The sequence below is a fragment of the Manis javanica genome, chromosome 5, assembly GCF_040802235.1.
Source record: "Manis javanica isolate MJ-LG chromosome 5, MJ_LKY, whole genome shotgun sequence".
In the NCBI taxonomy this organism is placed as follows: Eukaryota; Metazoa; Chordata; class Mammalia; order Pholidota; family Manidae; genus Manis; species Manis javanica.
This window is the reverse complement of record NC_133160.1, coordinates 12,002,389-12,024,757: the sequence shown is the minus strand read 5'-3', so window position 1 is coordinate 12,024,757 and position 22,369 is coordinate 12,002,389. Positions and strand designations below refer to the sequence as shown.

The following is a 22,369-nucleotide window of genomic DNA, read 5'->3' as shown; positions in this document are numbered from 1 at the left end:
GTATATATCTTTGCAATTCTCATGGTTTAAAAAAATTAATACACTTTAGTTTTTGAAAGTCTTAAATTTACAGGAAAGTTGAGTAGATACTACACAGAGTTCCCACATACACATACTCCTCACCCTACCTCCCCTGTCTTTCCCCTGTTAACATTTTGCATTAGTGTGGTACATGATACATTTGTTATAATTGATGAACCAGTGTTAATTCCATAGATCACATTAGGATTCACTCTCATTGTGTTGATAGTTCCATAGTTTTTGACAAATGCATAATGTCACATATCCACCATTATAGCATCATACAAGATAGTTTCACCTCTCCTAAAAGTTACCTCTGCTCTATCTATTCATCCTCTTTCCCTCCCTCTGAACCCCTGACATCCACTGGCTTTTTTACTGTTTCTGTAGTTCTGACTTTTTCAGAATGTCATATAGTTGAAATGGTATAGTATGTAGCCTTTACATAAATGGCTTTGCTTAGTAATTTGCATGTAAGATTCCTCCATGTCTTTTTGGCTTGACCACTCATTTCCTTTTATTGCTGAATAATATTACATTCTATGGATGAACCATAGTTTATCATTCACCTATTGAAGGACATCTTGGTTGCTTCCAGTTTTGTGAAATTATAAATAAAGCTGCTGTAAACACTTCTATGTAGGTTTTGCATGGACATGTTTCAACTCAATTGGATAAACACCTAGGAATGTGATTGTTGGATCAAATGGTTAAAATATGTTTAGCTTTGTAAGAAACTGCCAGACTGCTTCTAAAGTGACTACACCATTTTACGTTTGCCCCAGTAATGAAGGAGTTCCTGTTGCTCAGTATTCTCACCAGCATTTGTTATGGTGGGTTTTCAGATTTTAGTCATTCTAATAGATGTGTGGTGATGCCTCATTTTAGTTTAAATTTCTAATTCCCTACAGACATGTGATATTGAGCATCTTTTCATATACTTAGTTGCCATCTGTATATCTTGGTGAGCTGGTTTGGTTAGATTTTTTGCTATTTTAAAAACTGGGTTTTCTTATGTTACTGTTGCATATTTTTGTTGTTGTTTAAGAGCTGTTTGTGTATTTTGGATACAAATCCTTTACCAGGTACATGTTTTGCAAATACTTTTTCCCAGTGTGATTTCTCCTTGTCTTGATGTTTTTGGGGGTTCTGTGGTTTAATTTTTTGTTTTAAATTGAAGTATCATTGATCTACAATCTTTTGTTGGTTTCAAATGTACAACACAGTGGTTCAACAGTTACCTATACATATTAAATCCTCAATCCCTCTAGTGCTGTTACTATCTGTCAACATATAAAGATGTTACAGAGTCATTGACTATGATCTCCATGCTGTACTACTGTCCCCATGATCCCCATGACCAATTTATATTGTGATTGTGAAGTATTGTGCCCCTTTATCTTCCTCACCATCCCTACCCACCCACCCGAAAGCCTTCCCCTTGGTAACCACTAATTGCTTCTCAGTGGTGGTGTCTACTGCTGTTTCATTCATTCCGTTTTGATTTCTTTTTATATTCCACAAATAAGTGAAATAATTTGGTATTTGTCTTTTTCTACCTGGCTTATTTTTCTTAGCATAATACCCTCTAGATCCATTCATGTTGTTGCAATGGCAGGATTTCTTTTCTTTTTATGGCTGAAAAATATTCCGTTCTGTATAGGTACCACATCTTCTTTAGCCATTTATCTATTGGTAGACACCTAGGTTGCTCCATATCTTGGCTAGTGTAAATAATGCGGCAATAAACAACAGGGGTGCATATATCTCTTCGAATCAGGGATTTTGTTTTCTTTGGATAAATTCCTAGAAGTGGAATTACTGGATTGAATGGTATTTCTTTTTTTGGTTTTTTGAGGAACTTCCAAATTGCACCAATTTACATTCCCACCAACAGTATAGGAGGGCTCCCATTTCTACATCCTTGCCAACATTTGTTATTTCTTGTCTTTTGGACAGTGGCCATTCTAGCTGAGCTGGTGTGAGGTGATATCCCATTGTGGTTTTATTTTGCATTTGCCTGATGATTAGCAATGTGGAGCATCTTTTCATGTGCTGTTGGTCATTTGTATTTCTTCTTTGGAGAAATGTCTGTTCAGGTCCTCTGCCCATTTTTTAATCAAGTTATTTGTTTTTTTGGGTGTTGAGGAGTATGAGTTCTTTACATACTTTGGATGTTAACCCCTTATCAGATGAGTTGTTCATGAATATAGTCTCCCATACTGTAGTGTGCTGTGCCCTTTTGTTCTGCTGATGGTGTCCTTTGCTTTCCAAAGTTTTCTAGTTTGATATAGTCCCACTTGTTCATTTTTTATTTTGTTTCCTTGCTCGAGGAGATGTGTCCAGGAAAAAATTGCTCATACTTAGGTTCAAGAGATTTTTGCCTGTGTTTTCTTATAAGAGGTTTTGGGTTTTGTGAAGTAAATCCAGGTCTTTGATCCATTTCGAGTTTGCTTTTGTATGTGGAGTTAGACAATAATCCAGTTTAATTCACTTACATGTTATGTAGCTGTCCAGTTTTCCCCACAGCAGTTATTGAAGATGCTGTCATTTCCCCATTGTATATTCATGGCTCCTTTATTGTATATTAATTGACCATATATGTGGGGGTTTATATCTGGGCTCTCTGTTTCATTGATCTGTGGGTCTGTTCTTGTGCCAGTACCATACTGTTTTGGTTACTATAGTTTTGTAGTAGAGCTTGGAAGTCAGGGAGTGTAATCCCCCCAACTTTGTTCTTCTTTCTTAGGATTTCTTTGGCTATTTGGGGTCTTTTGTGGTTCCATATAAATTTTGGAAGTATTTGTTCTAGTTTGTTGAAGAATGATGTTGATATTTTGATAGAGATTGCATTGAATCTGTAGATTGCTTTAGGCAGGATGGCCATTTTGACAATATTTCTTCCTATCCATGAGCACAGGATGTATTTCCATTTACTGGTGTCATCTTTAATTTCTCTCATGAGTGTCTTATGGTTTTCAGACTATAGGTCTTTCACCTCCTCGTTAGGTTTATTCCTAGGTATTTTATTCGTTGATGCAATTGTAAGTGGAGTTGTTTTCCTGATTTCTCTTTCTGCTCATTTGTTGTCAGTATATAGGAATGGAACAAGTTTTTGTATATTAGTTTTGTATCCTACAACTTTGCTGAATCCAGTTATTCTAATAGTTTTTTGGTGGAGTCTTTAGGGTTTTCTATGTGTAATGTCATGTCATATGCAAAGAGTGCCTTGTCTTGATTTGTGGTGGTGTTTAAATTGGTAAATGAGGGTAAGGGATTGTGTTTGGGATCTTCTTTAGGTAAAAAGTAGGATTTTATATTTCAAATGTAAAACAAGGTTTAAGAATGCTTTATAGATAAACAAACTATAACCTTGTCACATCCCTTTCATTTTGTGATTATAAAAGCAAAAACTTAGATTCAGTACCTGCACTTTGTGGGGAGGAATACTATAGAAGTGATGTGGTTTCAGTCCATTTGATCAGGGGACACATACTGATTAGCTCCATTATTGACAATACTAACTTTGATCATTTGGTTGAGTGGTCTGCTATTTTTTCCATTGTAAGATTATTTGTGGGAAGATACTGTAAAGTTTCCTGTGGGATTTAGAAGTTTTGAGGCCGTGATTATGGAACTATTCTTTTACGGCTTAAATTAATACCTGTTGGTTTTAGCTTCCATTGGTGATGCTTGCCTCCTTAATGAATTAAGGTGATTTTGCCAAATGGCAATTTTCTAGTTCCATCATCCCATCTGTATGTACTAGTTGGCTTTTTTACTATAAGGAGGAGCTTTCCCTTTTGTAGTATTTTCATATTGTGGATTATGAATTTTTAGTTTATTCAGTAGGCTATAATCCTTTGTCGTTGTTATCTTGGTGCTCAAATTGTACCATATTCGTCCAGTTGATGACTAACTTTTTATGTTTTTTTTTTATATAGAATCTACAAAAACATGCTAACTTTTAATGTATTTAAATGTATAGATTTCTTTAGGCTTCTGGATTTTGTGTTATAGTTAGTGGAAACCCCTTCTTGCCTTAACTTGGACTCCCCACTGTTGATCATCTGAATTCTATGGTGTTGTAACCTTTGCTTCTCGTCTTTTGACCATTCCATTGCTTCTAAGCACCACTCTGCAGAGTAGCTGGGAATAGAGAAAAAGGGTACAGAGAAGCCTATTGTGAAATACTTACTGTACATAGCCAAAAACACAACATTAAGGCACAACGCATGTAAAAATTTAACCTTCAGAAATGGAAATCCCTAAGTGTATTTACACTTATCCTCTTCAAGTAGTGTGCTAAGTGTGTTTAATATTAATGATTCAGGACATTAGAAGCATTATTATTTTTTGCTGTGGGTGAAACCTCTTGTATCTTCCAAATTAACCAGAGTTATTTCTCTTTTGGCTAAATAGACTCTGGAGTCTAGATCATTTTAAGAGTTTTTGTGTTTGCTTTTTGTTTTTTTCCTATTTTCCTTCATTATTGTTTGCCAGCCATGTACTTTCTTGCTGTTGTCAATACTCAATACTTTATTGCTTCTAATAGTCTCTTTTAATTTGCGGTTGGGAAATGAGATACATACAACTCTGATAAGCTGGGTGTAAATAAGAACAAATAAACTCAAGTGTGATGCCCTGGGAGTGTCTCTTAATGACTGGGTAGGGTTTTTATTTTTTTGCACCTGGAGACATGTTTTTTTCTGACCATGTTGGTGAAGATCTCAGTCATTCAGTCTTCGTAACTGCCATATGAGATAGGTAGGGCAAGAGATAGAGGAAGAGACAGGTACTGGTAGTAATATACTTAGTAATTAGGAGAGCTGGAATTTCAATCTTCTTCCTCCAGAGCCATTGAATAAGATTGGTTTTTAGTCGTATTTCCTTGCCCCCTCCATTACTAATACTCCCTAGAAAGCTGTTTTATGCTGGCTTTAAGTATGATTTTTTAAAATGACTTTGTTAAGCTTAAGTCTTAAAATGAAGCATGTTACTTTTTAGGCAGATTATCTTTTTAGCACATATATTCAAATTCCCATTGTTCTACACTGGGTCCTGGGCTGGAAGTGGGAAGATTGAGACTGTTGGACTTAATGATAATAAATAGATAATTGACTAATAATAATTAGTTAATTTCATTGTCTATTAGTGCCATCATACACAATACCATCTGTCTGAAATCCTCTTTGCATAGTTGGTTCCTTTCAGCTCTCAGATTAATTTTCTGGTTAAATGTTGATCTTCAGAGAGCCCTTCCCTGATCTGAAATTACTTCCTTCTTCCTCTCTTTCTCTCTTTTCTGTATCATATCACCCTTTTTATTTCCTTTGCGGCACTTACCACTTTCTGGAAATACTTGTTTACCTATTTGTTGTTAATATCCAATAAAATGTAATCTCTGTGATTTTATCCTTTGACCATCTTTAGAATTTATTCCATCTCAAAAACATGTGGTTAGGTCTTTTGGAACTCCTCTGAGCACCTTACCTTCCTGGGATTAGGCTTATTGAATTTAAGGACTTCTATGAGGACCTCATGACTTGTTTTAGCTTTTTATCTACAGAACATAGAATAGCATTACTGTAGAGTATGGTATAATTTCAGCAAACATTTGTGAAATGAATGGATGATTTATACTTATTGTTGCTGTGTGTTAGGCACTATAATAATCAGGTATTAGCTTTTTCACTTGAGAGATATGGCTGAGGCTTATAGTCTAATGTGCTTTTAAAAGAGTAAGCATATGGCATAGTTACATTATTACTGAGTAATAATACATTTTACATATAGTATAGTACTTTGTATTTTTTTAGTAGAATTTTAAAATTATGGGATAGCCAATCTCTCCAGTTTGATGCTATAGAAAATACTTGAATCTTTCTCTTTCTCTTTTTTAAACACTTACTCTGAATTTTAGAGGGTGATTCTCAAACTTGTGTCTGTGAACCATTCTGGCAGAACAAGAAGATGTGAAGGCGAGTATTCTGTGTTTATTTTATAGTCAATATTTCCTTTCAGGTTCTGTTTTTGGCATCGAAGCTGCAGTGGTATAAGAAGAGCAGGCACTGGCTGCTGTGGCCCCAGTTCATTTTGTTTTGCTTGCCAAGTGAAGAACACACTGGGTATTTGGATAAAACCAGGGGAGAAGAATGATTTGTTGGAGATGGAGAATGATTAGTCTATGGCAAGAAGCTAGCTAGCTACTGTTTAACTATGTGCTTTGTTTTGAGTTTGCTTTGGAGTAATTCATGTGGTGGAAAAAAAGTATACAAAGAGGCTTGGAGAAACTGAAGAAAAACTTATCCCTCCTTCAGTACTCATAAGGGAGTCCTGGGGAGGAGATATATGAATAATTAATTAAATCTTACCTTTTGTTCATGTTTAGATTAGTCCCATTTCAAGGGCATATGATTAAATCCTGTTGAATTCTTTTGAATGATTTCCTTTGCCTTGCCCAGCCCTTAGATTTTCTGAATTCAGGGACTTCTCATAGTATTTTTTACTTGGTTGCCTTCCTTTTCCTTACATGACTTAGAGAGCCCTTTACATACACAGAAAACTCTGTGCCCATTGAATTATAGCCTTTCCCTGCCAGTCATTGAAAGGTAAAAGACTTAAAAAAAAAATTTAGTGGTATTTGTTTGAACTTGAACATCCTAACATCTGTACATTTTTTGTTGTTGTTGAATTCTTTTGAGCCAAACGTCAGTCAAAAGGTTGAGGAACATAGGGAGGGAGAAAATTATATTCTCCCCTCCCTTTTTATGTAGACTGGAAATACAATGCCTTTGATCATGCAGACGATTAAGAAAAAAAGGTTTTGTGTTTTAGATAACCATTAAAAACATAAAGGTGCTTTTACTGGTTATATGTCTTTGTAGAATGTCATGGTTCAAGCATGTAACTCCCACTTGGTAGGGAGGAAAAACGAGGCACACAAAATCAATCTAATTTATTCAAGATTACATAGAAAATAAGAAAGAAAATTACAAGGAACATACAGAGTTCCTGACTCTACCTTATATTTTTCTCAGTTGAAATGTATACAGAACCTCAAAGAAGGCAGTTAAAGAAAGTACTTAGTATGATTTCCTAGCTTTACATAGTAACTGCTCAATTAAATCTTGCTTTTAAGGGAGAGGGTGTGTCTTAGTTGCTGATAATGTATATTTTGATGATGTTTGTGGACAGAGACAATAATACTTGTATTAATGTTGGTAAGAGGAAAATTAAATTGGATTTCAGCTCAAAACTTCAAGTATTTTGCAACATAGGCTTTTGTTTTGGATTTCTACTTTAATGACTTAGCACATGTATTTACATAGGAGAAATTTGAATTTTTGGCTTTTTTCTTGAAGGGCCTGTATTTTCCTTTGTAGGCGTTATGTATCGCAAGTACAGGTCTATTGTGTTGAATACTAAGTTTACTTCAGTATCTGGTATTAGATAATTTGCTTGGTATTATGAAATGTTTTAACATACTGTAGCAGTGAGACTATCTTTGATAACATTTTGACACGATCATTATACATACTGAATAAAATTTGTTTTTAAATAGTAAGGATTAGAAATATTTTAATCTTTATGTGCTAGGAATCCTGGGATCTTCCCGTTTCCCCTTCTGTGTATAGGTGCTGGTGGAGATGGAATCCTGTCTCAGTGTTAATGAATGCCACCCATTCCCTTCCCCCAGCCTTGAGCTGCTGGAGTGTAGTTTGCCTGCAGCTGCAGTGGTAGGCATCTTTCAGGAAGTGACCTTGGCTTGTATTAATCAAATTCAGAACACAAAAAAGCTTCTTGCCAACATGCTGACTTGATGTAAAATTTTATAGCAACCATTTTCTTTCAAAATGAGGCCATCTTGTAAAAAGAAGATACACAGAAGACTCCTCTAATTTAATATACTATATAAAAAGAGCTTCTGTAAGCCATGTTAAAAAAACTAGACTTTAAATGTATATTTTTTATGGCAAATATGAATAAACTTAAATCATGAAGGTGTGGGAATTGTTACTAGAAAATCATTTTTTAAATACTGAATTAAAAATATATCAGCATCAAGCTTCTTTAGTTACTGTGATAACTGACATAAAACTGTTATGGAAACTTTATATACTAAATTTATTTTGAGGCCTTTTAGCAGTTATACATTAAGTAAGACACTTTTGTATATTGGTTGTATACTTGGAGTGGTCTTACTTTGCCGGTTTGGATAAGAAAACAAATATCCTACATGAAATAATTTTCCCAGGCAGTGGTAGTGCCTACAGGGGTTTCTAAATATAAGTTTAAATTAAGGTCAATAAAACTGCCAAAATTTGACTACTTTATATTAATGAGAAATATTGCTAACTGCAGATTCACACATATGATTATTTAGAGCAGTTAATATAGCTGTTTCACTTTTATCATGTAATGTTATTATAAAGGTCTAATTTTTAAATGCAGGATAGTTAAGGTGTAGGTAGTACAGATACTCATTTTAACCTTGCTCAATGTTAAATATAGAATGTCAAAATAGTATTTAATGGATTACTTTATTGGTGTTTTTTGCATTTGTAGGACATTTATATTAAGAGATGAATTAAGAAATAGTTGTGCCTATTGCCAAAGGGTTCACTCTTGAGTTTATTGTATAGAGGCTTACTTCTGGGTACTGAAGTGTTCGGAGAAGAGAAATACAGGAAAAGAAAGCTTAAACCTTAGGAGCTGTACCTGCATTTTGGTATGTACAGTGTGAAAAGGGACAGGCATGTTGAATATTTATATTAATAATTAGAGAAGAGGTGGGGAATATGTGCAAATAAAAATTGGGGTGTAGATACTTTAATTAAATGTCTTCATTATGACTTATTTTTAAAGCATTTACTGGAAATACAATCAGCATGATTTTTTGTCATATTGGGAATTGTTCTTAGAATTGCGACGTCATGGATATAAATCTGTCTCCTTAACCTGCCGAAGTTAGCTCTTTGTTTTGATAGCATTAATTATTGGTCTGTTAGCTACTACAGGATAAGGAAACTCTGATTTCAAGGAGAAAGATAATTAATTACTTGATCATTTCTCCTCTTAAACACCTGTTTAAAATACATGGTTTTAAGCAAAACTATCACCTTGAACTTAAAATGTTCTTTGCCTCCATCCCCCAAATAAAAAAGAAAAAAAGAAAAAAGGAAAACCTTTCAAGGAAAGGAATATATGCAATCCTGGTAGTCAATGGGTTAATGTTCATTTGCAGCCTGAGGGGTCAGCAAGCAATTTCTGTTTCCTGATTGGTTGCTAAAAGGTGAAATTGAAACCACTGTAAACTTTTGACCCTGTAGCAATTCTTGTGGAACGCCTTCCACTGGTAGAGCCCAAGCTTCGCTTACCTCCCCACCCAACTCTCCCACCCCCTTTCCTGTATTTATTTTGTGTGATCGTGCAGCACTGCATGCAGTTTTTCCAAGAGAGGCGGGAGAAGGAGGCAGAACAAGCACTGGCAAGCGGCTGGCTTGCCTTGTATGCCTGTTTTAGTAACCGTGTCATTACTAACTACGACTCAGCCAAAGATTCGGGGCCTGTTAATAAACTGGTCTGCCAACAGGATTTTTAAATTTTCCCCTTAACCTCAAGGTAATTAAAAGAATGCAAATGGCTAAGTTTACCACCATTGTTTATCAGTGGGTAGTACTGTGTGTAAGCAAAACGTGTGGCATAATTTCCTGGATATGTTGAGTCAAAAATAGCTTTAATTTTCAGCAACCTTTATATACCCCTTTGATACTTCCTATGTTTTCATGTAATTTCCACATAAATGGCTAACATTTTACAAAAGTTTTTTTTTTGTCTTCTTTATAAAGAAACTCAAATGGCATTTTCGTAATGGTAACTATGGAAAATGCAGAAATTATCTACAAATTTTATTAGTAATGTTTTTTCTTTTGGCTGAGGCAAATGGTTTTGGATTTGTTGTGCATTCACATTTAAATAGTGCTTTACAATTACCACAGCAATGCTATGAAAAAGGCAGGACAGTTCTTCTATCCTGACTGCTTCCTTGTATGTTTGGTGTCTGGTTCAGTGTAAGCAGGTTGATGCTCAACAAATGCTTAATGAATGTAGTTTTCATTCAGGGACTATAGTGGCTATTTACACCTGCTTTTCCTTTCCTAATTAATGACAGGAACAATCTTTTTGCTTATGCTGAGTGCCATTGCAGTGCCTGATATCTAAAAGATACACAGCAAGCATTTGCTTCAATTAAATGTCTCATACAAAATCACTGGTACTGGTCATTTAAAAATTTCAGATTGACTCCATATAGAACTAAACATTTATTATAATTTATTGAATGATTGCATAGAATAATTTACTATAAATTAACTCGGTCATTTCTAGTATATATCAAATTTTTTTTTCCCATCCTTATTTTACCAGACATGCATATACTGTAACTTGACATAATTCCTGCCTCCACCCTTGTCTAAGATTGTGGTATCTAAAAGTTTTTCATCAGTGTATTACCAATGTAGTCTTGGTAACCAAATACATTTCTACGTACTTACTTAACATGCAATAATGGACTAAGTAAAAAATTCTTTTTACTAAGTTAAGTTTATACAGCTTCAAAACAACTGGCACCTTTCTATATAATTTTAAGTTTCAAATGATTCTTAACTTACATCTGTTTTTTTCCTTTCAGTATAGGTACAGATTGGTTGCAGTTGATTGTTACAAGTAAAATCTGTTACAGTTTTGACAAAGGATAAGTTTATGACTTGATAAATAATCTTACCTGCAAAAAAATGTTAAATTTAATTTACTACAATGTTATGTAACCGTTAACCTGCAATTTAATTGACACACAATCTTCTGTAGTGCTTTGAAGATGAGTGGGCAACAGCTGTCTTTTCCCAAAGAAGGTGATTCCCCATTTCTACAGTCTTAGGGAACTGAGGGAGGGAGTCCTGGTAGCACTGCCTGCTGCAGCATGGAAAGAACAATGAGTTTAATGTAATAGTAGAGTCCTTGCCCTCTTCCGTGTTTAACAACAAAAGAAAAACATAATATTCAGTGCCTTCTTTCTGTCTGATTGATGTTTCCAAGCATTAGCATTTTATAGTTTGGATTTTACTCTCTGTCAACTCTCCTCCCCCAGATTCTTTGTTCTGGCCTTGGGGCGCATCTCAGACTAGCTATTATTAACAAAGCTTGGTTTGACACTCCCCCCCCCCCCATTAGCTTTCTAGTGGTAGGGTTTTGATAATGTGGATCTCATCAGTCACCTTTTTGTTAATTCTAGTAGAATATATAATGTATCCATGTGTCATGTGCCCTCCCACCCCTCTTAGCCTTTTCTCAGATATGTAGTATTTTGGGGATGTGTCGTTTTTTTTTTTTTTGGTCAGTGTGATTTGATTTTTGCATGTGTGATTGCCTAAAGTCTAAATTATGAAAAGGGGTAAGAATAAACTTGTTTTTGATAGAGATAAAAAATATACAGTTCCAAAGAAATCTGCTAGGACTTTTCTTCCTCGTTCCATACTTTACATGATCCTGCTGTATAGTACTGCTTAGACCATCTGCCCCTGTTAGGTTCCTGGTAGGCAAGCCAATCGAAGATCTGTGACTGTTTGGGTACTTCTCTAGTACAACCCCACATTTCCTGGGAGGGGAGATTTTGCAGGTGGTGTTTCTTTGGATCCTGGGGATATATGGGGTACACACTGGCTGGATCAGCATTCTTCCAGATTGTTCTCACCAAGAGGACAGTAATACTTGAGTGTAAATGTGGGCTCTCCTGCTAGCTTGTTACACTGGGCAGCAGTGCTTGTTTCCTGGGTCAGTCTTTATGGTACTAGGTACATTCTGACTGAAATTCTTTCCTACCCACCCCTCTGGTTCTGTAGGAATTAACCCCACCATGTGACCGCCCCCTGTCGCCCATAAAAAGCAACAACAAAAGAACCATTTCTGAAGTGAAACATAATTTAAAGCCAAGGCCAGACAACCTTGGATTTTTTTCTTTTTACAGACGTTCTGCTGACCATTCCCCCTTTGTCTTCCTTTAATTAGACAGCATAAAAATTAAAGTTATAAAACATCGGATTCATTTAAAACGTAAAACTAATGATGTTTTCTCCTGTTTTTTTAAAAATTTAATTTTTATTTATTTTTATTAAGGTATCATTGATACACAATCATAAGAATGTTTCATATGAGCAACACTGTGGTTATTACATTCATTCATGTTATCAAGTCCTCCCCACACACCCCACTGCAGTCATTTTCCATCAGCATGGTAAGATGCTGTAGAGTCACTACTTGTCTTCTCTGTGCTATACGGCCTTCCCTGTGACCCCACTACATTATGTGTGCTAATCATAATACCCCTTAATCCCCTTTTCTCTCCTTCCACACTCCGTTCCCTTTGGTAATTGCTAGTCCCTTTTTGGAGTCTGTGAGTCTGCTGCTATTTTGTTCCTTCAGTTTTGCTATGTTGTTATACTCCACAAATGAGTGAAATCATTTGATACTTGTCTTTCTCCGCCTGGCTTATTTCACTGAGCATAATACCCTCTAGCTCCATCCATATTGCTGCAAATGGTAGGATTTGTTTTCTTCTTATGGCTGAATACTATTCCACTGTGTATATATGTACCCCATCTTCTTTATCCATTCATCTACTGATGGACACTTGGGTTGCTTCCATATCTTGGCTGTTGTAAATAGTGCTGCAGTAAACAGGGGTGCATATGTCTTTTTGAATCTGAGATCTTGTTTTCTTTGGGTAAATTCCTAGGAGTAGAATTCCCGGGTCAAATGGTATTTCAAGTTTTTTGAGGAACCACCATATTGCTTTCCACAATGGTTGAACTAATTTACATTCCCATGAACAGTGTAGGAGGGTTCCCCTTTCTCTGCATCCTCGCCAACATTTGTTGTTCCTTGTCTTTTGAATGTTGGCCATCCTAAGTGGTGTGAGGTAATACTCATTGTGGTTTTATTTTGCATTTCCCTGATGATTAATGATGTGGAGCATCTTTTCATGTGGCTGTTAGTCATCTGAATTTCTTCTTTGGAGAATTCTCTATTTCATATCCTCCGTCCATTTTTTGAATCAGGTTTTTGCTTTTTGAGTGTTGAGGCATGTAAGTTATATATTTTGGATGTTAACCCCTTATTGGATGTGTTGTTTATGAATGTATTATCCCATATTGTAGGATGCCTTTTTGTTGTACTGATGGTGTCCTTTGCTGTACAGAAGCTTTTTAGTTTGATGCATCCCATTTGTTCATTTTTGCTTTTGTTTTCCTTGCCTGAGGAGATGTGTTGAGGAAAAAATTGTTCATATTTATATTCAAGAGTTTTTTTGCCTATGTTTTCTCCTAAGAGTTTTATGGTTTCATGACTTACATTCAGGTATTTGATCCATTTTGAGTTTACTTTTGTGTATGGGATTAGACAATAATCCAGTTTCATTCTCTTACATGTAGTTGTCCAGTTTTGCCAACACCAATTGTTGAAGAGGCTGTCATTTCCCCATTGTATATCCATGACTCCCTTATCATATATTAATTGACCATATATGGTTGAGTTTATCATCTGGGTTCTCTATTCTGTTCCATTGATCTATGGGTCTGTTCTTTTGCCAGTTTCAAGTTGTCTTGATTACTGTGGCTTTGTAGTAGAGCTTGAACTTGGGGAGCGTAATCCCCTCTGCTTTATTCTTCCTTCTCAGGATTGCTTTGGGTATTCGGGGTCTTTTGCGGTTCCATATGAATTATGGAAGTATTTGTTCTAGTTCATTGAAAAATGCTATGGTATTTTGATAGGGATTGCATTGAGTCTGTAGATTGTTTTAGGCCATTTTGACAATATTTCTTCCTATCCATGAGCAAGGGATGTATTTCTACTTATTAGTGTCTACATTTCTCTCATGAGTGTCTTGTAGTTTTCAGTGTATAGGTCTTTCACCTCTTGGTTAGGTTTATTCCTAAGTATTTTCTTTTCTTTTCTTTTTATTTTGATATCATTAATCTACAATTACATGGGAAACATGGTTACTAGACTTCCCCCATCAAGTCCCTACCACATACCCATTTACAGTCACTGTTCATCAGCATAGTAAGATGCTATAGAATCACTACTTGTCTTCTCTTGTGTTATACAGCCCTCCCTGTGCCATCGCCCTTCATTATGTCTGCTAATCGTAATGCCCCTTTCCCCGCCTTGTCCCTCCCTTCCCACCCATCCTCCCCAGTCCCTTTCCCTTTGGTAATAACTATTGGTCCATTCTTGGGTTCTGTGAGTCTGCTGCTGTTTTTTGTTCCTTCAGTTTTTTCTTTGTTCTTACACTCCACAGTGGTTGAACTTATTTACATTCCCACCAGCAGTGTAGGAGGGCTCCCCTTTCTCCACATCCTTGCCAACATTTGAGTTGTTTGTCTTTTGGATGTGGCCATCCTGACTGATGTCAGATGATACCTCATTGTGGTTTTAATTTGCATTTCTCTAATGGTTAGCGATGTGGATCATCTTTTCATGTGCCTGTTGGCCATCTGAATTTCTTCTTTGGAGAAGTGTCTGTTCATCTCCTCTGTCCATTTTTTAAATTGGATTATTTGCTTTTTGTTTGTTGAGGTGCATGAGCTCTTTATCTATTTTGGATGGCAACCCTTTATCAGATATGTCATTTATGAATATATTCTCCCACAGTGTAGGATGCCTTTCTGTTCTATTGATGGTGTCCTTTGCTGTGCAGAAGCTTTTCAGCTTGATATAGTCCCACTTGTTCATTTCTGCTTTTGTTTTCCTTGTCCGGGGAGATAAGTTCATGAAGAAGTTACTCATGTTTATTATGTCCAAGAGATTTTTGCCTATGTTTTTTTCTAAGATGGTTTCATGACTTAAATTGAGGTATTTGATCCATTTTGAATTTACTTTTGTGTATGGGGTTAGAAAGTGATCCAGTTTCATTCTCTTACATGTAGCTGTCCAGTTTTGCCAACACCAGTTGTTGAAGAGGCTGTCATTTCTCCACTGTATATCCATGGCTCCTTTATGGTATATTTATTGACCATACAAGTTTGGGTTAATGTTTGGAGTCTCTATTCTGTTCCACTGGTCTGTGGGTCTGTTCTTGTGCCAGTTCCAAATTGTCTTGATTACTGTGGCTTTGTAGTAGAGCTTGAAGTTGGGAAGCGAGATCCCCCTGCTTTATTCTTCCTTCTCAGGATTGCTTTGGCTATTCAGGGTCTTTCGTGGTTCCATATGAATTTTAGAAGTGTCTGTTCCAGTTTGTTGAAGAATGCTGTTGGTATTTTGATAGGGATTGCATTGAATCTGTAGATTGCTTTAGGCCGGATGGCCATTTTGACAGTATTAATTCTTCCTATCCATTAGCACGGGATGTGTTTTCATTTATTGGTTTCTTCTTAAATTTCTCTCATGAGTCTTTTGTAGTTTTCAGAGTATAGGTCTTTCACTTCCTTGGTTGGGTTTATTCCTAGGTATTTTATTCTTTTTGATGCAACTGTGAATGGAATTGTTTTCCTGATTTCTGTTTTTGCTAGTTCATTGTTTAGTGTATAGGAATACCACAGATTTCTGTGTATTAATTTTGTATCCCACAACTTTGCTGAATTCAGATATTAGATCTAGTAGTTTTGGAGTGGGTTCTTTAGGGTTTTTAATGTACAATATCATGTCAGCTGCAAACAGGGGCAGTTTAACTTCTTCCTTGCCAATCTGGATGCCTTTTATTTCTTTGTTGGCTAGGACCTCCAGTACTATGTTGAATACAAGTGGGGAGAGTGGGCATCCTTGTCTTGTTCTCGATCTTAAAGGAAGAGCTTTCAGCTTCTCGCTGTTAAGTATAATGTTTCTTGTGGGTTTGTCATATATGGCCTTTATTATGTTGAGGTACTTGCCCTCTGTACCCACTTTGTTGAGAGTTTTTATCATGAATGGATGTTGAATTTTGTCAAATGCCTTTTCAGCATCTATGGAGATGATCGTGTGGTTTCTGTCCTTTTTGTTGATGTGGTGGATGATGTTGATGGATTTTCAAATGTTGTACCATCCTTGCATCCCTGGAATAAATCCAACTTGATCATGATGGACGATCTTTTTGATGTGTATTTTTGAATTCAGTTTGCTAATATTTTGTTGAGTATTCTTGCATCTGTGTTCATCAGGGATATTGGTCTGTAATTTTCTTTTTTTGTGGTGTCTTTGCCTGATTTTGGTATTACAGTGATGCTGGCCTCGTAGAATGAGTTTGGAGGTATTCCCTCCTCTTCTGCTTTTTGGAAAACTTTAAGGAGGTTGGGAGGTTGGGTATCAGGTCTTCACTAAATGTTTGATAAAATTCAGCAGTGAAGCCATCTGGTATGGAGGTTTTGTTCTTAAGTAGTTTTTTGATTACCAAATCAATTTCGTTGCTGATAATTGGTGTGTTCAGATTTTCTGTTTCTTTCTGGGTCAGCCTTGGAAGGTTGTGTATTTCTAGAAAGTTGTCCACTCCTTCTAGGTTGTCCAGTTTGTTAGAATATAATTTTTCATAGTATTCCCTAATAATTCTTTGTATTTCTGTGGTGTGTGTAGTGATTTTTCCTTTCTCATTTCTGTTTCTGTTTATGTGAGTAGACTCTTTTACTTGATAAGTCTGGCTAGGGGTTTATCTATTTTGTTTATTTTCTTGAAGAACCAGCTCTTGCTTTCATTGCTTCTTTCTATTGTTTTATTCTTCTGGATTTTATTTATTTCTGCTCTAATCTTTATTATATCCCTCCTTCTACTGATGTTGGGCCTCATATGTTCTTCTTTTTCTAGTTTCTTTAATTGTGAGTTTAGACTGCTCATATGGGGTTGTTCTTCTTTCCTGAGGTAGGCCTGTATTGCAATATATTTTCCTCTAAGCACGGCCTTTGCTGTGTCCCACAGATTTTGCATCGTTGAATTATTGTTGTCATTTGTCTCCATATACTGGTTGATCTCTGTTTTTATTTGGTCATTGATCCATTGGTTATTTAGGAGCATGTTGTGAAGCCTCCATGTGTTTGTGGGATTTTTCATTTTCTTTGTGTAATTTACTTCTAGTTTCATACCTTTGTGGTCTGAGAAACTGGTTGGTACAATTTCAATCTTTTTGAATTTACTAAGGCTCTTTTTGTGGCCTAGTATATGATCTATTCTTGAAAATGTTCCGTGTGCCCTTGAGAAGAATGTGTATTCTGCTGCTCTTCGGTGTAGAGTTCTGTAGATGTCTGTTAGGTCCATCTGTTCTAATGTGTTGTTGAGTGCCTCTGTCTCCTTATTTTCTGTCTGGTTGACTTGTCCTTCAGAGTTAGTGGCGTGCTGAAGTCTCCTAGAATGAATGCACTGCATTCTATTTCCTCTTTTAATTCTGTTAATATTTGTTTCACATATGTAAGTGCTCCTGTGTTGGGCGCATAGATATTTATAATGGTCATATCTTGTTGGATTGACCCTTTTATCATTATGTAATGTCCTTCTTTGTTTCTTGTGACTTTCTTTGTTTTGAAGTCTGTTTTGTCTGATACAAGTACTATAACTCCTGCTTTTTTCTTCCTATTAGTTGCATGAAATATCTTTTTCCATCCCATCACTTTTAGTCTGTGTATGTCTTTGGGTTTGAAGAGAGTCTCTGTGGGCAGCATATAGCTGGGTCTTGTTTTTTATCCATTCAGTGACTCTGTGTCTTTTGATTGGTGCATTCAGTCCATTTACATTTAGGGTGATTATTGATAGGTATGTACTTAATTGCCATTGCAGACTTTAGATTTGTGTTTACCAAAGGTTCAGGGTTAACTTCCTTACTGTCTAAGAGTCTAACTTAACTCACTTAATGTGCTATTACAAACACAATCTACAGGTTCTTTTTTTTTTTCTCCTCCTTTTTCTTCCTCCTCCATTCTTAATATATTAGATATCATATTCTATACTCTTTGTCTATCTCTTGACTGACTTTGGGGATAGTTCATTTAATTTTGCTTTTGCTTAGTAATTAGCTGTTCTACTTTATTTACTGTGGGTTTATTACCTCTGGTGACAGCTATTAAACCTTAGGAGCACTTGATCTATAGCAGTCCCTCCAAATTACACTGTAGAGAAGGTTTGTGGGAGGTAAATTCTCTCAGCTTTTGCTTATCTGGAAATTGTTTAATCCCTCCTTCAAATTTAAATGATAATCTTGCCAGATAAAGTAATCTTGGTTTGAGCCCCTTCTGCTTCATTGCATTAAATACATCATGCCACTCCCTTCTGGCCTTTAAGGTTTCTGCTGAGAAGTCTGATGATAGCCTGATGGGCTTCCCTTTGTATGTGATCTTATTTCTCTCTCTGGGTGGTTTTAATAGTCTGTCCTTATCATTGATCTTTGGCATTTTAATTACTATGTGTCTTGGTGTTGTCCTCCTTGGGTCCCTTGTGTTGGGAGATCTGTGCCCCTCCATGGCCTGAGAGACTATCTCCTTCCACAGATTGGGCAAGTTTTCAGCAATTACCTCCTCAAAGACACTTTCTACCCTTTTTTTCTCTCTCTTCTTCTGGTACCCTTATAATGCAAATATTGTTTCATTTGGATTGGTCACACAGTCCTCTCAATATTCTTTCATTCTTAGCCTTTTTTCTCTCTGTGCCTCAGCTTCTTTTTATTCCTCTTCTCTAGTTTGTATTTCATTTATCGTCTCCTCCACCATATCTAATCTGCTTTTAATACCCTCCACTGTGCCCTTCAACGATTGCATCTCCGACTGGAATTCATTCCTGAGTTCGTGAATATTTTTCTGTACCTCCATGAGCATGTTAATGATTTTTATTTTGAAATTCCTCTCAGGAAGATTCATGAGGCCGATGTCATTTAAATCTTTCTCAGGAGTTGTATTCATAATTTTACTTTGAACAAGGTTTCTTTGGCATTTCATATTTGTATATGGTGCCCTCTAGTACCCAGAAGCTCTACTCTCTGGAGCTGCTTAGCTCCTGAAGCAATGTCGGGGGTTGCAGGGGAGCGGTATTGGTGCCTGGGGGGAGGAAAGAGTTATTTCTTGCTTCCCTGCTGCTATGCCCGTCTCCCCTGCCTGAACCAGTGGGCTGAGCATATAGGTATAAGCCTCTATGCTTTGTGTTTGTAGTTGCTGTAGACAGGTCTTCCCTTTGGCTGGCCTAATACCAGGGTAGGGTTTGCCAGTTTGTGAGCAGGTGGGGCGGCCGGGAGAAAGGCACAGTAGGCTGCCTATCATGGAGGGGGTCCTTGGAGCTGTGCAGCCAGCCAAGGAGCTGGAGCACCTGGAAATCGTGAAAGCTCCCAACCTACTGGGCAGAGTGCACCTGGAAAATTTTGTCTACCTGTCTTTTCTCCTGAACAGTAAGCTCTGTGAAATCCTTCCCTCTTTAGTGGCTCTCTTGCTAAGGGCTTTCTTGTTAGGAAGTCTCTCAGACTGCCCACCTTTCTTTTATCCCAGAGCAGCCAGATACTGATCCCTGCTGCTTTCCACAAAAGGCTGTAATCTCAGTCTCTCCAGAATTCTGCCTGTCTTAGCTTTCTAATCCCCAATCACGAGAGTATCATGAAAGCACCATGAAATGTAGGTTTGTGCTCCCAGAGCAGATCTCCGGAGTTAGGTATTCATCAGTCCCAGGCCTTCACTCCCTCCTGCTCAGTTTTTCTTCCTCCCACCAGTGAGCTGGGGTCGGGGAAGGGCTTGGGCACCGCTGGGCCATGGCTTTGGTATGTTACCATGTTCTGTGAGGTTTATTCTTTTCTCCAGGTGTATGCAGTTTGATGTAGTCATCTTTCCCATTGCTCTTTCAGGATTAGTTGTATTAATTATATTTTCGTATTATGCGGTTTTAGGAGGAAGCCTCTGTCTCACCTCTCACCCCGCCATCTTTAATCCTCTTATTCCTAGGTATTTTATTCTTTTTGATGCAATTGTGAAAGGAATTGTTTTCCTGATTTCTCTTTCTGTTAGTTCATCGTTAGTGTATAGGAAAACAACAGATTTTTGTGTATTAATTTTGTATCCTGAAACTTTGCTAAATTCAGATATTAGTTCTAGTATTTTTGGAGTCTTTAGGTTTTTTTATGTACAATATCATGTCATCTGCAAATAGTGACAGTTTGACTTCTTATTACCAATCTGGGTGCCCTAAGTACTTCATTCTTTATGATGCAATTGTAAATGGAATTGTTTTACTGATTCCTCTTTCTGTTAGCTCATCATCTTTTCCTATTTTTTACTGGAATGTGCTTGGAAACTCTTATGTGTCAGGTAGTCTTTTGTTTGGCTAATGGTTTTTATTTATTGGGCTTTTGTGTTTTTGGTACTAATAAGTAAGCATTTTCACTAGAACCTTACGAGGTATGATCTTAAGATGAAAAATCTAAATCTCAAAGAAGTCTTGAGTTGACCTAAGGTTACCTGACGACTAGTAAGTGAGACCTGGGAGCTGAGCCTAGATCTGGTGGACTCCAAAACTTCTGCTCTTTAACCATTATGCTACCAACCTAGTTATACCATTGTGGATTAGAAGATGTATTCCAAGAACCAGTTTACTTTTGGCATATATCTCAGTTATAAGCTGTAGACTATACTGTGATAATAGATAATGTTAGTAAATATATCGGCTCATTTTATAAAACTTTAATTGCATGGCACTGATAAACTACCTGGATTTTTCTGTGTATGTGTATGCCAGTTTATCCCCCTTCCCTTAACTCCTCCCCTGTGGTAACCACCAGTCACTGGATTTTCCTCTTTTCTCTTTTTCCCATGTGGAGGCCCTCCACCCCAATTTTCTCATCTTCATAATTTGAGTTTCAAAAGTGCAACAGACCTTTCATATCATGCAGCTCGATTGTGGTTGGTTGTCCCATATCTACTCCATGTGGATTGGTCATGGCTGTGACATGTTCCATTATGTGGAAATTGTGAAAGTATCATCTTTTCCAACAGACCTGACAATTCCAGCGTGAATGTAACTTTAAGGCATAATTATCGTGGTTGTCTTGATATACCTACCATTAGAATTAGTGGTAGTCAGCCTATTGCTTTATTTTGTTACATTTTGAAATTTACAAGATGAAGGTGAATGTTTTATTGGCTTACTTTTTTCTTGCGGGAGAACATGCTCCACATATCCTCAAGTGTAAAAGTCTGCTGTTTAGATATTTCATGTATTTTAGTGCAGATTATTTTTGAAGAACTGCCCCTCATAACCCATTTCCCATTACAAAATATTACTTCCCAGTGACCTAAATGCAGCCTTCCCGAGAGGGGGAGAAGACAGCTAAAGTCTTATCCTCCCACCCTCCTTCTATCGCCCCCATCTTTACTTGCTTGCTTTATCCATCCATCCTGTGGGTATTTAAGTACTGGTTTGTACTAGGACATTAATATTGTTTTTAATTTTTGTTTGGTTGAGTATTCCTTTTGGATAGGTGGGGACATGCCATGTTCAGATTACTCATCTGGTTTGATCACTTTTTCCATCTGTACTTTGCCTTTTCCATGTTTATAAACTTACATAATATATTGTGTATGCCATGCCTGACATTTTATTTTTGAAGGAATCATTGGTTCTCTTATGAAGGTTTCACAAGAAAAACAATGTAATTATTATATTCATCCTTATTACGGAGTCCCCCCCATAACCCATTGCAGCCACTGTCCATGAGTGCAGTAAGATGCCACAGAGTCCCTATATGTCTTCTCTGAGCTGCACTGTCTTCCCCATGACCCCCATACACCATGTGCACCAATCATGATACCCCACAATCCCTTCCTCCCTCCCTCCCCACCCGTCCTCCCCCACCCCTCCACTTTTATAACCACTAGCCCCTTCTTGGAGTCTGTGTGAGTCTCCTGCTATTTAGTTCCTTCAGTTTTGCTTCGTTGTTATACTCCACAAATGAGGGAAATCATTTGTTACTTGTCTTTCTCCGCCTGGCTTATTTCACTGAGCATAATACCCTCCAGCTCCATCCATGTTGTTGCAAATGGCAGGATTTGTTTATTTCTTATGGCTGAGTAGTATTCCATTGTGTTATGTACCACATCTTCTTTATCTATTCATCTACCAATGGACACTTAGGTCGCTTGCATATCTTGGCTATTGTAAATAGTGCTGCAATAAACATAGGGGTGCATATGTCTTTTTGAATCAGAGAAGTTGTTTTCTTTGGGTAAATTCCAAGGAGTGGGGTTCCTGGGTCAGATGGTATTTCTATTTTAGTTTTTTGAGGAACCTCCATGTTGCTTTCCACAGTGGTTGAACTAGCTTACATTCCCAACAGCAGTGTAGGAGGGTTCCCCTTTCTCTGCATCCT

At 37.0% G+C, this 22,369-nt stretch overlaps 1 protein-coding gene across 4 annotated transcripts in view; it reads left to right on the top strand.

Annotated features, from left to right (window-relative positions):
* Window positions 1-22,369, top strand: part of NCOA3 (nuclear receptor coactivator 3) — a 132,938-nt gene that overhangs the window by 51,872 nt on the left and 58,697 nt on the right. The window lies entirely within an intron of this gene.